This window comes from Rousettus aegyptiacus, unplaced genomic scaffold, assembly GCF_014176215.1.
Source record: "Rousettus aegyptiacus isolate mRouAeg1 unplaced genomic scaffold, mRouAeg1.p scaffold_m13_p_14, whole genome shotgun sequence".
Classification (NCBI taxonomy): Eukaryota; Metazoa; Chordata; class Mammalia; order Chiroptera; family Pteropodidae; genus Rousettus; species Rousettus aegyptiacus.
The window spans coordinates 56,022,531-56,038,322 of record NW_023416289.1 but is presented as its reverse complement, the minus strand read 5'-3'; the positions used below and the strand labels follow the sequence as shown (position 1 = coordinate 56,038,322).

The window sequence follows — 15,792 nt, the reverse complement described above, 5'->3', positions numbered from 1 at the left end:
TTTTTAAAAATAAAGTATTTTTCATATTCTCATGTCCAAGGATAACTTTTTTTTTTTAATGACATTTTATAGACGACTATAAAGGTCTGTCATGTCACTGACCGATTAACCTTAGTGATGTTTTCTCGAGGTGTGCCTTTAGGAGATTATGATTGTGAGAGAGGCATGCAATGAAAAGTGACCCAGCCCAGACCAGACCACCTCCATAATAGAACTAGTAAGTTTCTATGCTCATTTTCAGAAAAAAAAACATTTATATGTTCATATACCAGCACAGAGTATACATATATTTGTGTATGTAAAGGGGTTTTGCTCTATACCGCTTCACACCACACTTTATCACATAATGTTAAAAGCAACAGTAAAATTGACGCTTTATAAGTGGTAACTAAGTGACCCACAGCCGCTAGCAAAAAATAACGTTTCACAGGCGGGGGCTGGTTTTCCAACTGGCAGATTTACCGAAGATAAGAGAAACTACTAAAATCACACCAACGAGACATGTAGAGTTGACCAAAATGTACAGAATTTACAACTAGAATTCACATGAGAAAAATACTTAGTTTCACCAGAGAAAACCCTTCATCGTTCACTACACGTGCTACGGTGACTGGCTTCTCACCGGAAGGAACGCGGACAGTGCTGAAGCGTATGCTGCGCGCAGGCACGTGAGGCCGTGCTTGGGGCTGGCAGGGGACTGCAGGGCGCGAGGGAGCTGCGCCTGCACCCCCCCCCCCCGCTCCCCCTGTCACCATGTCGGCTTCAGCATCCGCTGTCAGACCCTAAGAGGCCACACTCTCTGTCCAGACTAAGGGAGGGTTCACAGGCGTCTCAGAAGCCCTCTTGGAAATAAGGAGAACATTCAGCAGAAGTAACTCCAGCTTCTCCAAGGCTATTCCGACCACGAAATCCTTGTTTCTATACTGTGGACCCTTAAAAAATCTCATTTGATAAATGGGCCTTCTGCTTATAAATGAACAAATGAATGAATGATGAATGAATGAATAAGTAAGTGAGCAAATAAAAAAAAGCACCTAGATCAGATCAATAGCCCCACAGGAATTTTATCGGGGTTTTGACACATCGACATCTGTATGTATTTAAAAAGCTTACGTCAATTTAAAAACAGAATTGGTGAGGTCGCTCTCACGTGAACACTCAGGAACTGCGCGTGCTGTTTAGATGTGAGTGACGGCTTGCTTTGTTCCACAAATCTATTACAACAATTCTTTGTTTAAGGCCTCACTTGGGTCAGACGAAGGAGGGAGACCTTTCCAGAACATCCAACTTCAGAGAGTCCCAGCCTCGCGGCAGGAAACTGCCTGAGGGGACATATCCCTCCAGACCACCCCAAGCCCTCTGCAGAGGGTCCAGCAGGGCTCCGGGGCGTCGCTGGAGCAGCTGAGCAAGCAGCCTGTGTGGGGCAGGCCTTCGGCTCTGCATTTGCCCTGGGGAGCCAGAGCGGCTGCGCCTGAGGACGCAGAGATGTCTGGAATCCTAGTCTGGCTGAGGCTCTCCCCTTCGTGGGAAGCAAGGCAGGGTGGAAAGGCTGAAATCAGATGACAGAGCTGGCAATGGAATAGTGGGGTGCGGGGGCAGGGTGAGGTGTTAAGGTTCCATCCAGTCGAGTGACCCTGCCCGAGTTACTTGCCTTTTCTGAGCCTCAGTGTTTGCTTCTATGAAACGGGGAGGACTCTCACCAGTAAGGTTCCTGAGAGAATCAAAGTGAACAAGATCATGCTGCATCTAGCAGCTCAGCCATGTCAGGGAGCTGGCAGAGTATGTGAAATGTGGAAGCAAGTCTGTATACCGTGTAAACTGGAAGAAGCAAAAAACTTCCACTAAGGTAAAAAATAACTATCACTGAAAAGGCACATATTGGCGACTGAACCCCAAACCTAAGGAACAAATTAGTGATTTAGCATCTCGAGCTCATGGTGATAAAGGTAGATATTGACTCAAGGCCGGGAGTTGGAAAGGAAGTAGTTAATAAATGACTGAATGAGAATCTTATTAATGACCAGGCAGGATCGTGCCTATGTGTTCAAACTGTTTTGTTTTGTTTTGTTTGCGGGGGATGGGGGGGGGAGTGTCACATAAATAGTTTATAATATTTAAAAACAATTCATCCTGTATCTTCTCGATTCTGCCATGTTTCTGGTTCAATGTCAACACAAGAAACTTCCAGAGAACCTTCTTTCTCATTCCTGGCTAAGACTAAATGTCTCCGTGGCAGCTTACATGAGATTTAAGAGAATGAAAGAAAGACATGTCGGAGAAATCGTACCTGTTTAGACAGGCCCAAAATGCTAAAGGCAACTTCCACTGCGGACTCCTACAAGGTTCAAAACGCTCATCTGCGTGGGAAGAAAGTACTTGACAAACACGACAAAGAGAAGATAAGGAGGAAGGGAGGGGGCCTGCATGGAAGGAGACACTCAGGGGATGGAGAGTGGAAATTATGTGGCTTTTCCAGAAACAGACAGGCAGTGAGCCGGATAAGCGTGTCACCGTAGGACAGAGAACTACAGACGTGTTTAACTGGACAGACTCGGTTACCAGCTGACCACGTGAGGGTGGCAAGCTTGCAGCATCTCTAGAGCCAAGCTGGTTCAGGTGGGGACATCTGGAGGTGGAAGAGCTGACCCCAAAGGTCATGTCCAGACCACGACCCTAGAACACTAAGCTGATTTTCTGAATATGAAATCTTTCAAATTAGGCTGGACGATTCTAACAATAATGTGGATTATTTGGTCCAGGCACTATTGTGTCCTGATTTATACCTAAATTCTTGGGCTAAACCCTAACATCTCTCATAATGTTAAAAATAGTTCCCCAACCACCACCACCAAAAAGAAATATATTACACAATAATTATTTATATTTTTTTCTGGTTTGATTTGTGGCTTTTGTTTGTTTGTTGCACTGAACATGATCACACTGACACAGAGATGTTAAATACTTTCTTTTCGGTTTTCCTGATCAGTTCACAGATCTCTCATGAATATTCCTGTTTGTTAGCTGACTTTTAATGGACAAAGTTGAAACAGGCTATCCTAAATTTTCAGTTCCTCACAAGCACCCAGCCCTCAATTTCATAGGAGTAATTTACGACAAACATGCTATATATAAAAAAAATGGGTGAGTGTCTTTAAGAACAGACTATAAATTAAGAGGATGGGTGGTAACCATGTCGCCTTGTGACAATGGTGCGGGCTCAAATTCTGAAAACCGCTTTCAACAAACCCCTTGTGATTCTCCTGCTCTGCCAGCTCTGTTTGCTTTTGTACACTGAGGACCTCCCTACAGCAAACATATTAAACTTTTCCATCTTTCTCATCAAAAGAATTGGGGCTTGTTCCTACCCAGTCTAGCCAGAAGAAAGGTCCACAGTTCTTTCATGGCCTGCTTCTCACTGACCCACTCTCCTTGGAAGACAGCATCATTCAATTGTTCAATTGCATTATTCGGTTGTCACAGCAGCTGTATTCAATCGGTTGATAATTAGTCAATTATTCAACAGCACCTGAAGACCAGTTCTTCCAAATCTCTGTATTGCCAACCTCTTTCCTGGACTTCAGACCCTTGTCCTAGCCAACTGTCCATCCAAAACCTCTGCCGTGGAGTCATCCAGACACTTCAGACTCCCAATGTCCATAAAACTCATTTTGATTCTCTAAAAATAGTCTCCTCCTCTCGTCCTGACTTGTGTTACTGGCACCAGCCCAGGGGCCCGAGGCACAGACCTCAGCCTCGGCCCCTCCCTCTCCTCACCCGCATCCACCTGGCCACCTCTGTGAGGCTCCCAGGTGTCCCTCCGATCCTCCTGCACCTCCACTTCCCTCGTGCCTTAAGCCATGGCCTACGACCTTGTTTCCCAACTATGAGAACTTAACTCCTCCCCGGCCGACTCTGCCCCCACTCACCCAGAACACTGCAGGGCAACTTCTTTCCTGTCTGTACAAATCACGTCTGTCTGGTCACTGCTGTGTTTCCTTCCAGCAGCTAACACTAACACTTACACTTAGCACGACTGGTCAAGCAATAAACGACTATATGAATGAATGAATGAATGAATGCATGCATGCATGAGACAGCTGGTACTCTCAGAATTATGTTCTGCCTCCTGCCATAAACTCAATGCTTGTCTAAACACTCATCACTGGAAGAGAAGTAAAGACGCAGTCACCCGAGGTTCACACCCACAGGCAGACCATCATTCTGCACGCTCATACACGCGCATCTACAGCGGCATAGTCTTACGCTGCCTGACTTGATGGGGATGTTCCGTCATAAAGTACACAGAACTGTGGATATAACAATTATTTATGTCAAAAAAAAATGCTTTAAATGCAAGACACTGCTCTTCTAGACACTCTCCACGACATAACCACAAAACACACCGTCACCTTCGAGCTCTCTGTCGGCCTTCAGGAGAGAAGCCTCCACGCTGGTATCCAGATCCGGTCCCACGATCTGAAACAAGGCCACTTCCCACAGTCACGCACTGGGGAAATCCATGTGAGCGCACAGTCACGCAGTGCGGGGGTGGGGGGGCACTTCCACGTTGGGCAATCACGCACACACAGTCATGTCCATCTGTTTATGAAACTTCACAAATCTGCCGTAGGAGCGAATGACAACAACATTCTTCCTTTCTAACCTGGCATTTTGTCCCTAAAGGAAAACTTGCTAACCCCAAGTGATGAGCAAATGACTAAGGTTCTTAAATGAGGCCATTCCCAGAAGTCTCGGGCCTGCCCTCAGGCCTCCTCCCCAATACCCACCACATCAAAGACACGGGCAGCAAAGACTCCGCAGGGCGGGATGCAGCAGGAGGAGGCGGAAGGCGCTAGAACCACAAGGCCTGTGCTTAAATCCTTACAGCTGCTGGAAAGAAACCTCCCTCCCTTCTCTCTTGACTCAGGTTTCTCGCATTTAAATGGAGGTGATAATAGTCCCTCCTGGTAGGACTGTACTAATGATGAAAAGAGTTCATCATTCTTAGCGCAATGCCCAGCACAATCTGAGTGCCCAATAAATGAGAGTGATAGTGACATAAATTACAATTACCATAACGCTTTAGCAGCCCTAGAACTAACCTCTCTCCAGTCCTACCAGCTCTGCTGGGGGTCTTGTGCCCTCCCTCAAGGCTTCTTGAGGGAAGCTGGAAGGCTCCTTAAAACACAGATGGCTGTGTTTCAGACACAGAGCTTCCGGCGCGGGGCCTGAGGACACACGCTTCTGAGAATGTGTTAGAAATGGTCTGCAAGGACACGCTCAGAAACCAGGGGCTTCGCTGAATCGGTGGAGGAGAGTGCGGGGGTCCCGACCCGCAGGGCTTCCTGCGGCCTCCACATACCAGAGCGCCCTTTCCGGACTCCTCCACCTCGGCAGCCCCACCAGCAGTCCCAAACTCAGCTCAAGCGCCAGGGGCTCCAGGCCTCCCCACCCGCACCTACAACACTGGGCTGGCATCACTGAAATCACGCCGGAAGCTCCCTGGCAACTGGGACCTTGCCTTACTTGTGCCTGGGACATCGAAAACCAGGAGAGCTGACGGCCAAAAGCACCCCTGGAGAACCGACTGAACTGGAGGGTCCTGGCGACCACCGGCTCAGGGGCCTTCATCTCTGACTGCTCACTAGACATGAAGTGCCCCAGGCCCCCATGAGCCCAGGGCCCCTCCCAGCCCAGACAGCGGTCTCTCCTCTGTTCAGCGGGCCATGAGCCCTTGGCCTCCAACCACACTGCTCCTCTCAGTCTTTGAAGGTCATGGAGCTCTGCTTCTGGCCACTCAGTCGCATAGGCCCCTACTGAGTGTTCCGAGCTGCTGGAAGATGCTGCGTGTTCTCAGGGCGGGGTTGGGGAGCCAGGCTGCAATCAGGAAGCATCTCTTTGTAAGCATTTCTGGTAAATTGCCCAAAAGGATCTCAGCAGACCCAGAACTCTACAGCAAATCGCTGTACTTTCTCTTTCTCATTCAAAATCACTATTCATGTTCATAGCTAATTTTCTATTCTTTTTCTTCAAGAGGATTCCCAAATTGCTTACTGTTTAGGTCTCACAAAATCTGGATCTGCCCGTTGCACGCTCCCTATGTACCCTGCTCCTTGGCCCTTCAGTTTTCCTGGGAATTCCTCTACTTCGTCACCACTCCCTGCCCTCCCATGACAGCATCTTAACCAAGCCAAGCACACTTTCATAAACACCTCTAGGCAGGACCTGAACTGCTTCTAAAGAGAAGTTAGAGGTGTGTGGTCAATTTCACTGCCAAAAGCAGGATCCAGGGAGAATGTCCTACCTGATTTCCCAAACGCAGACAAAAAGACTTTCTTCAACAAAAAGCACTTTCTTCAACACTTTCAGCTAAATTATATATAAAACCCTTCAATTTCTGTGTGTAATTACTAACAATTATAAGGAAGGTTTTAAGCAAGCAAGTGTTCTCCATGTCAAGAAATACTATTTAAAATTCTAAGCACTGTTTTCATTCTCATCCTATACTGTATAATAATTTTAATTTGAAAATCACTTTTGTGGTTTACAAGCACTTAAAGAAATTGTCAGTTGAGTTGTTACGGTTCATTTACTCAAAGGCTAAAGTAGGCATTTCAGGGTTCTGAGTAAGCACACTGCCATACTCTGCATTTCCAGAGAAAATGTAAGAATAAAATCGATATATTTTTAAAAATAAATATTAGCTATAGTCATTCGTGTGTGATTTTAGATTTATACACAAACACAAAGACCTTTCGAGGTGACAACAGTGACTTCTATTTACCTGGAAGCTATGTAAAGAGTTCAAGCTAAAATCCGTTAAAGCATACAAATAAAAAAAGACTAGCTGTTACTTCAATGTACAAATACGCAAGGAATACATATACGGTTTTACTAATTTGCCTCACTTGGATGTATCAGGTGCTTAAAATATGTTAAGGAAGACACACAATAAGTTTCATATTTTGAAGTAACTGTATATCTTCTTGTCCCAGAATTTCATTCTACTTGTTTAACCACACAAGTAGAGTAAAAACAGTGCTCATTTTATTCATGATGGTTACTTTCACTGCCAGGAGGTGGATTGTTTTATGAATATAAATTCTTATTTCCATTAAATTAGATTTATACTATCTGTCTCCCAGCAGCATGGAATGGTGAAAAAACATGGGACCTGCACTCAGCGATATCCACATTCAGTTCCCAGGTCCACCAGGTACCTTGATCAGATCGCTGGATTGTTCCCCGCCTCAGTTTCCCATCTGTGCGGGGGTGGGGGAGTGAGATCTAGTTTGTACATTTCCTGCAACAAGATAAATTGCCTACCATGGTGCGTGGCAGACTTGATTCTTAAAGGCCTTATTTTAAGGACAGTTTTGATAATCCTTGTCACTGGGTGACAGACCCGGCTAATGACAGATGTTCTTCACAGATTCACATCCTCCCTGTGTTTAAGTGTTTATTACCAGAGGTTAAACAGGAGCCGAGAGAGCAAAAGCACAATGCACCCCTGGTCTCCCTCTAAACATCCACGTGAGGGAACCGGCGCCCTAAAACTCCCCTTTATGTCAACACCTGGGCTACCGAACAGGACACCAGCCCGGCTCTCCCGGATGCTCCCCCTTAACAGGTGTGAAGAAAACATCTGTGAAACTGGAAGGCTGCTGACCCAAGCAAAAAATAAACCCTAATGGGTGTCCTAAGGCACAGACCTGTCTGCGACTCCGTGTGTCACTGAGGCAGGTTGTCTGAGGTCCCCACGTTCCCAGGGAGGCTGTTTGGTGACTGTAAGAACCTGCTGCCGATGTCACATCTAGAGCACACTCACGGAAGCGTCGGATGCGGCTGAAACCCTCTGGCTCGCACACACGTTCATTCGGATGTTAGAACCCAGTTAGTACAAACGCGAGTATTTTTAAAGGCCACCAGCGGGCCATTTGCTACGCAAATGGACAGGGCGATGGGGAACTAACTGCGGAAGCAATTGCTTCTCAACTTCACCAACATCACTTTTTGTTTAACGTGACGAGACGCTGGAACCCACACAGCTGTAAGGCTTTCTGCAGCTGCACAGGGACGCACTGTGGGATCCCCGGGTCTGCACGACGCGAGCGCATCGAGTCCCACCGGAGCGCGGGACCGACCTCTGCAAGCGTCCGGGCGGTGGCGGCGACGGTGACGGTGACGGACCCCGCCGCGCCCCGAGGGGGCCCAGTGCGAGCCCTGCCGAGTGCAAAGTCCCGGGGCAGCCCGCGCCCCGTCCCCAGTGCGCTCTCCAGCACGTCACCCCCGGGTTTCCGCCTCCCGGCCTCGGCCCTCCTTTCTGACGCCTGAACTTTGTGACCCCGGAGGAGCAGCCGCACTGAATTCTTAGCCTGGTCCCTCACTCCCCTCTTGGGTCGAGGGCAGACGCCCCCACCCCGGGGAAGGGCGTTTAGCCGCCCCGGCACCCGCCCGCGCGCCCGGCCAGGTGCGCCCGGCCCCGCCCTCACCTGTCCGGGGCCGCCGCGCGCCCCTCACGAGCGCGGGACCTGCAGTCGGCCCGGCGTCGCCGCCGCTCGCCTGCGCAGGGAGCCGCTGGGACGCGCCGGGGGCCTCGGCGACCGCCGCGCGACTTCCTCGGCCCCGCGCGCCAGCCCCGCCTTCGGGGGAGGAGGCGCCGCGTCACCTGGGAGCCGCCGCCGAGAGCGCCCGCTGTTGCAAGGCCGGGCCGCCCGCTCCGGCACCTCGCCACCTCGCCACCTCGCCACCTCGCCACCTCCCACCCCGCCGGGCCAAGCGGAAGAGGCCGCCGGCCGCCCCCTCCTCTGCGTTGGCTCACAGGAAAAGGAAGACGTGTCCGAAAAGTATGCCAGTGACTGGGGAGTTCAGTGCACTCGCGTTTCAGTTCAAAGTCAGGAAAGAGGAAGAGTGTGTCTTGCCAACTTCAGCTTGCTTAATGACGTGTCTTCGGTGATCCTCGGCGGAGTGCACCTTGCACCATCTTCGCCACCGTGACCCTGACAAGAGGTTATACCCGAGCCAGGTGCATGCGTGGGGTAAAATGTGATCCTATTGAATTTTCAGAAATTTGTGACACACTTCATAGTACCCCTGGTTTAAAATGAGGAAAATCGGGCCTAGAAGCGTGAGATACCCCTCCTCCCACTCCCATCAAGTTAGTGGCAGAGTCAGAGCAACCCAAGGCTTGTGACAAATCTAGGCTTTTCCCACTGTGCTTTTCCCGCAGGCTGCGCCCCTACCTTGGAGAGCAGAAGTAACCGAGGGAAAATACATTAAAGGAAGAAGAGAAAGAGCAACGAGGAGAAACAGCAACCATACCTTTAAAGCTGACTAACAACTGAATTAAAATAGTAAGCCAACCCACAAAGAAAGCTTTTTCCTTCAGACTCCTGCTGCAGTGGAGTTTCTGTCCTGTGGTTCCAGCTGCCGAACCACAAGTCAAAATTGACTAACAGCATTTTTCAATCATTAAATGCTGTAGAAAGCGAAACATCTAAAGATGCAGAAATCTAAGGTCATACCTCCCCCGCCTCATCATAATACACTTCTCTGTCCAGATTCCTTGAGTTTTTTTAATTGTCCAAACATGTTACCTGCCTCTTTCTAATATGTTCTATCCAAGGAACAGTCTAATAATGCAGTTGCTTTAACCAGTTTAACTTCACTACAAACCCACAAGCAACACTTAACACAGCAGTTGGACTCATATGTAGCTGGAAAATGTTCAATACACAGTTGTTACACTGAATTTCTTAATTTCAACAAGTCTTGAACCAAGTTTTATATGAAGACACTGTCAACATGTCATAATTGTTACTTTTTGAAAATAAAATCTGCATTTATAATAGGCAGTCGCCTCTGTCGCGCCTGAGGAATTCACATGAGCAGCAAGATATCTGGCCTATGAAGAAACAACCGCATCATCAATGTGATGATTAAAATGGAGATTTCTCACTCTCCACACTCGTATTAGAGGCCTGCCAGAAATGATTGCTTTTACAGCTTAGGCAACATGCATGGCTGCATCGAAATCTATTTCACCAGGTCTTTAAAATTCTAAATGGCAGATGTGCCATCTGTGGGTCCGATGCGCTCCTTGCTGTCACAGCTGATGCTGTCTGTCATACATGTAGAAACACTGTGGCAGAGGTATGTTAGCAATGTCGCTGTGCCTGTTCGAATGAGCCAGAGCAATTTAAACAGGACGAGTTACAGTTGCTGTCGTCATCCATGAGGCTGAAGGACGCTTCTCTAAAACAGAGAAGACCCAGCCTGTAAATGCACAGGTGTGAGGGTTCCAACACTTCTGTGCCCCTGGGGGACCAGGACAGGCCTGTCATGTCACCCACCAGAGCTGGCCATGCAGCCAGTCCAGTCCGTCTCAAACCGGAGAACTCGAGGCGAACTTTAGGGATGGCAGTCCCCTGGCCGCCCAAGAGGACGGTTTCTGAGATCTGCTAACAGTGACGAGAGTGTCACACCCAGCATCCCTCACACCTTCCCCCGTTAGTGCTTCTTATCATTTCTGGACCAATACAAGCCGTGCTAAAAAACGGCTGAGATAAAAATGTACAGAGCTAGACCTACCAGGGTACAAAACCGATGTATGACTCAAGCAAAATTTTGTCCCTTATCTAAGTGGCGATGTTTACAGCGTGTTATAAAGAAACGTATGTACTTTGCTGATGGCACTGAGAGAATGACATTCCTTTTATCGTTAGTGCAAAGACGTTTTGTTATTATATTCATTCATACTTTTTCCTATCGTATAATTGCCATGACAAGTGATAGAAAGCATATTCCCTTTTTCAGAGAGGACAAATTTAGTGACTCATTTAAGACTAAATTCTGCCACTTAACCGTGTTTTTCTGCAGATGATCAGTATCAGCTTCTTGGACAAAGGAGTGGCCCTAACAGAAAAGAAGTCTACTTTCTAATTACTCAGAAAGAAGATTTATTACAAAGCCTTTCTTTAGAAACCAGCGCCAGTATTTAATTGTCTTATTAATAATAATCCTCTCTGGCAAATTATTTCAAATACCTAGACATACTCTGAACATAAGCTAATTAGCTTAAAATGTTCACAGATAGTAAGTCACTCAAAGTTTTACATTTATGTATATTATAGATCTTATGGGTAAGAATTTCCATGGCCAGGTAATAGTTGCTTTAAAAAAGTTAAAATTCTTAGAGACGTGGAGAGTGACTCTTAAGAGACATTGTCCCCCATTATTCAGATAGGTAAAGCCCAAGTTTCTTTTTTTCGGTGAGGCTTAATCTTGCTCAAGGGTATTCCCTGGCCACCACCACTTTTATGTCTGGTAGTGGGAACTCCACTTATTTCGCTAACCGCTAAATAGCCAGAGCAGAGGACCTCGCGTTCCACCCTTTCCAGCCTCGCCGTGGCCCCGCGTGGAACCGCCTTTGCTGGGTTTCTCGGGGTGTTGCCGCAGTGAGGAGCATCTCAGGCTCAGCTGTGGGAATGGCTTGTCGAACGTGAATGTGGAATGCTGGTCAGGTGTCATTGCTTTTAAAATTCTGGTGCCTGTGTTAAGACGATCCCAGGCAGATGTTTCCAATCATCTCAGGAATGCAAATCCAGGCTTCCCCGCAGCAACTGGTTTGTTTGCATCCTCTGGGTTCCACAAATAACACAAGTGAATTTGTTTTCATCTCTGACTTGACTACTGGGATGCTCGGAGTGGCCAACCTCTGTCTAACATGCAGAGATGCTTTTCTGTTCACTGTATGACAGAGGTATAGTTTTCTACCTCAGTTTCCTACGTCTGAGATGAAACTAAAGGAATTCTCAAGACGAGTATATTAGGATATTAATCAGTTCTCCATGCAATAAGATATGCATTCACTGATTCACATAACTAACGAGGATGAAGCCACTACAACTAAGGTCACAAAGTTAGATACCTGCAGGGGCCAGGATGGTGAAATAAACCCAAGACTGTGGCCACGCATTCATTTCAGGTGCTGTTCACTCTCAATGGGCCAAATAATGCACGTGGCCGGAAGTCAGGTGGCCATCTGTATCCCCTGAGCAACAACGCGTCAAGCTCAAAGGCAAACGCTGTAGATGTAAGACAAATAAGAAGTGACAGCTCCAGCCTCCAGGGGCTCCCCGTTTGGTGAAGGGAAACACACGGAAACAAATGAGCGCAACAGTGTGCCTGGGGGAGGAGGCTCCAACCGCAGCACCTGCAGGCCCAGCCTGGAAAGCACAGTCAGGTACCAGAGACCAGGATTAAATATAAAGGGCACTGGCAGGACCCGACTCCGCGCAGCCCCAGGAGCTGAGAAAAGAGAGCTCCGTGGGGACACGGCCCGCGTCACAGAGGAGCACACATCCCGCCAGCCGGAGGAGGGCAGTCCCGGGATCGGAGCCCGGCCTGCTTAGCAGTATTTCCATCATTGTTTATTCAAGTAGTCAGAAAATTAAAATATAGATGCATAAGGGGAAGTACTTACAACACTTTTGGATGAGGACATGAACGGATTTTGGACTTGAGATCTCCAGTCTATCTTTGTGACTGTTTGGGACATGTAATTTGAATAAGTTTTAATTCATCCAGCCTCCAATTACTAGCTATAATAATGACCTATGAAGAAAGTACTGAATCACTAATTAATGGACTGAAAAGTAGTCACAAAACACATGGGCTTTATTAAGTGCATAATGATAATATTTTCAAGCCAGCCTGTTATATAATTACCTGTTTTACAGAATTTTTATAATGCTTATTGTTGCCACTTCCTAAGAAAATTTGGACCAATAAGAAATAAAATAAAATACTAGTAAGAAATGTGACCTGAAAACTAAATGAATTTCTTAATTTCCAGTGTACAGGTGGCTCAGTCTTTTCTTTTTTCCTGAAAAGATTAGGAAATGCCTAACTATACTGAAGATTATACGTTCTATAAAAGGCTCGCGCTTAGAAAACAGCTTTGCTTAGGTTGAGATTCCTAAAAGCTAATTTTAAAATGAAAAATGGGAAGGATAAATCCCTATTCAGTGAAATACAAAATATATTTAGATCAATGAGAGTTTCCCAGTGGATTCTCTCAATGGCAGACATATCTGGGTGTGGCTTTGAACTTTTACAACGACCTTCGCACCCCCCTCAGCACGGCTTGTGACCTGTCTCCTGGCTCCTGGAGCTTTTCGGTGGACCCGGGCCCTACTTGATGAATTGCGAAACGCGGCTCCACTTTTTAGCACCTCTGTTTTGGAAACCCGGCCTTATATTTCAGACTGAGTCTGCTCCCCCACACACACTCACTCACACTATGCGCTCGAGAATTCCGTCAGCCTAGGGTGGGAATCCAAGTTAGCTGCTCACACGGGAGATGAACACACTGTGTGCCTGCATTGGGCTTTATGTCTGTAACGCCTCTAGACTGTCTCTCTTCCCCAGCAATGAAAACTACTCACTTCTCTCGAGAAGCAAGCAAACCCTAACACGCCGTTATTTGGCCTGAACAAACTGCATTTTAGTATGCTGCCTGAATTTCGGTTCTGTTAAGGAATCCTTCTCTGAGAGCCGAGAGTCAGCAGGAATGGGCCAACATTTAAAATGCTTGCGGGGACGTAGTCCTGCTGCGTGCCCATGTCTTGCGTGGCTCTCAAGTGCACGTTTTATCAAGATGTGCTCCGGGAGCCTGTGTTCCCAACAAGCTGGAAACTTCCACAGCCACTTTATGATGAAATGTGGCAGGAAAATAAAGGACAGAATTAGCAGCACCATGAAAAGTGTGACCAGACGCCTAAAGGGAGGAAATTAAAAATGAAAAAAGTAAGTGATCAATGAACAGCGTGGGGAAACGAGCTGGAATTTAAATTGGCAAAACTAAAAACCATCAGGACAAGAAAATCAGAAAGTGTGAAGACAGATAAGATGGACCATAAGTCAAATGGGCCCAGTACAATCAGAGTGCATGCACGCTGCGTGCAGCTGTAATGTAAGTCAGACAAGAAAATGGATTTTTCTTCTCTGCGATAACACCTCTCCCAAGATGTAGCCGTCGCTGCAGTTGCTGGAAATGCAATGACACTCTGCTTAATGAAGGCTCACCTTTGGGCAAAGCTTCCCTTTGCAGAGGCCTGTGGGGATAGCATGAGGCCTTTGAGCATCTGGGCAAGTGCGCATGTTTGCGTTAAGGATCGCGCCGCTCACGATGGCCCATCTGCAGCACAGACTCCTCAGCACCCTTCGACCAGCTGAGGTTGCTTCTGGCTCTGTAGCCACAGAGGAGCTGCACCCCATCCTAAGCGAACATTAGCTGGGTTCTGGGCCTTAATGGACAAGTCGCTACCCACAGGAAGACGCTGCTGACTTTACACTGGAAGTTTCATCCTTACCTACGGCTCTGCTAAGAAAAGCCGAAAAACACAAATTCTTACAGATGTTGGTTTGCAAAGTGGTCCCATTTCCCGGAGGGCAAGGAGAGACTTAAAGGCAGAGGCAGCCACTCCAGACTGGTAGGTGGCAGTTAACAAGCAAGGGAACTTATATATGAGGCTTGTGCCCTCCAGAACCTTACAAGTTTGTGTAGAAGCCTTAAAGGGGTTCAGTCACGTATACTGTCAGATGGTCTCTACAACCCATTGCTCTCACAAGGCTGCGTACTTGGAATTGGCCCCTGTTGTGGGAACTGTGGGCAGAAGGTGCATTCCAAGGATGGAGGAGGGGCGAGGGGCCTCAAACTGCCCAGGTCTAGCTCATGGGTCAACTGGTGGTCACGTCTTCTCCACGACTTCCTCCAACAGTGGAGTAAAAACAATGTTGAAATGAGCGCGCAGATGATGCAAAACCACCTCTCCCAATGGCAGAGGAGAGAACCGCCCCTCCGCGGGACAGAATTAATTTGTAAAACTACAAACAGGATTTATTTTGCATTGCTATTAATGGTCAAAAATTTACCAGAGTTGGCATACAGTTCAAGGCAGTGAAAGGCTAAAATCAGACAATCTGGAAGGATTTGCTATAGATATGCAACACAGTTTTCCATGGAAGAGCATATTTTTCCTACACCTTAATGAAAAAAAAAATATTAACATTTATTATCTATGTGTTGTCACAGTGCTAAATACTATGAAATCCTCCTAGCCACCTCAGAAGATTAGTTATTAGTACCTAATTGTGTTAAAGAGATGCTCTGAGTTCCTGCTAGTAAGATGGAAAACTGGGAATTATTTCTATTTCTATTTCTACTTCTACTTCTACTTTTATATTTATATTTATATGTATATTTAATGATTCCAAAGGCTACGACTCAACCTATAGAGTGTATTGCCTCCCAAGGAACCTAAGGCACAGCGAGGGGACAGATAACACACGGAGTATGGCCTTCATCCAGGTTCCTGCACTGGAAATGTCGTAAAATGCCGTGGTACATCTGTCACCATCTAGAAGCTGGCATTGGTATTTACTATCACCTAAAGTCCAGACTTTCTTTAGCTTTTGTCAGTTTTTCCATGAATGGGCTCTCTGTTCCTGGACCCAGTCCGGGGAACCAGGTTACACTGAGCAGCCACGTCTCTCTATTCTCCTCTGGTCTGACAGGTTCTTCGTTTTCCTGACCTTGACCGTGACAGATTCAAGGTCAGGTGGGCTGCAGACCGCTTTCCAGTCTGGGTTGCTCTGCTGTTTTCCTTTTGCTTAGACTGGGGTCTAATTCTGGGGTAGGTACACTAGGCAAAGTGCCTTTACTGTCACTTCCTATCAAGGGAGGGTGCAGAGTACAGAATATCCACGTGATATCCAACACACGGTAAC

General features: G+C 47.2%; 1 protein-coding gene across 9 annotated transcripts in view; it reads right to left on the bottom strand.

Moving 5' to 3' along the window:
- Positions 1–15,792, bottom strand: part of MCTP2 (multiple C2 and transmembrane domain containing 2) — a 526,866-nt gene that overhangs the window by 157,223 nt on the left and 353,851 nt on the right. For 6 of the 9 annotated variants that reach the window (XR_001594232.2, XR_001594234.2, XM_016123436.2 and 3 more), the window contains exon 1: positions 8,493–8,638. The exons of 1 other annotated variant lie outside the window; for it this stretch is intronic. The gene's annotated coding sequence lies outside the window, so the exon portion shown is untranslated. Of the gene's footprint in view, positions 1–7,712; positions 8,163–8,492; positions 8,639–8,821; positions 8,846–15,792 lie in introns of those variants that run through there. 2 more of the 9 variants (XM_016123435.2, XM_016123432.2) reach the window with 2 other exon arrangements.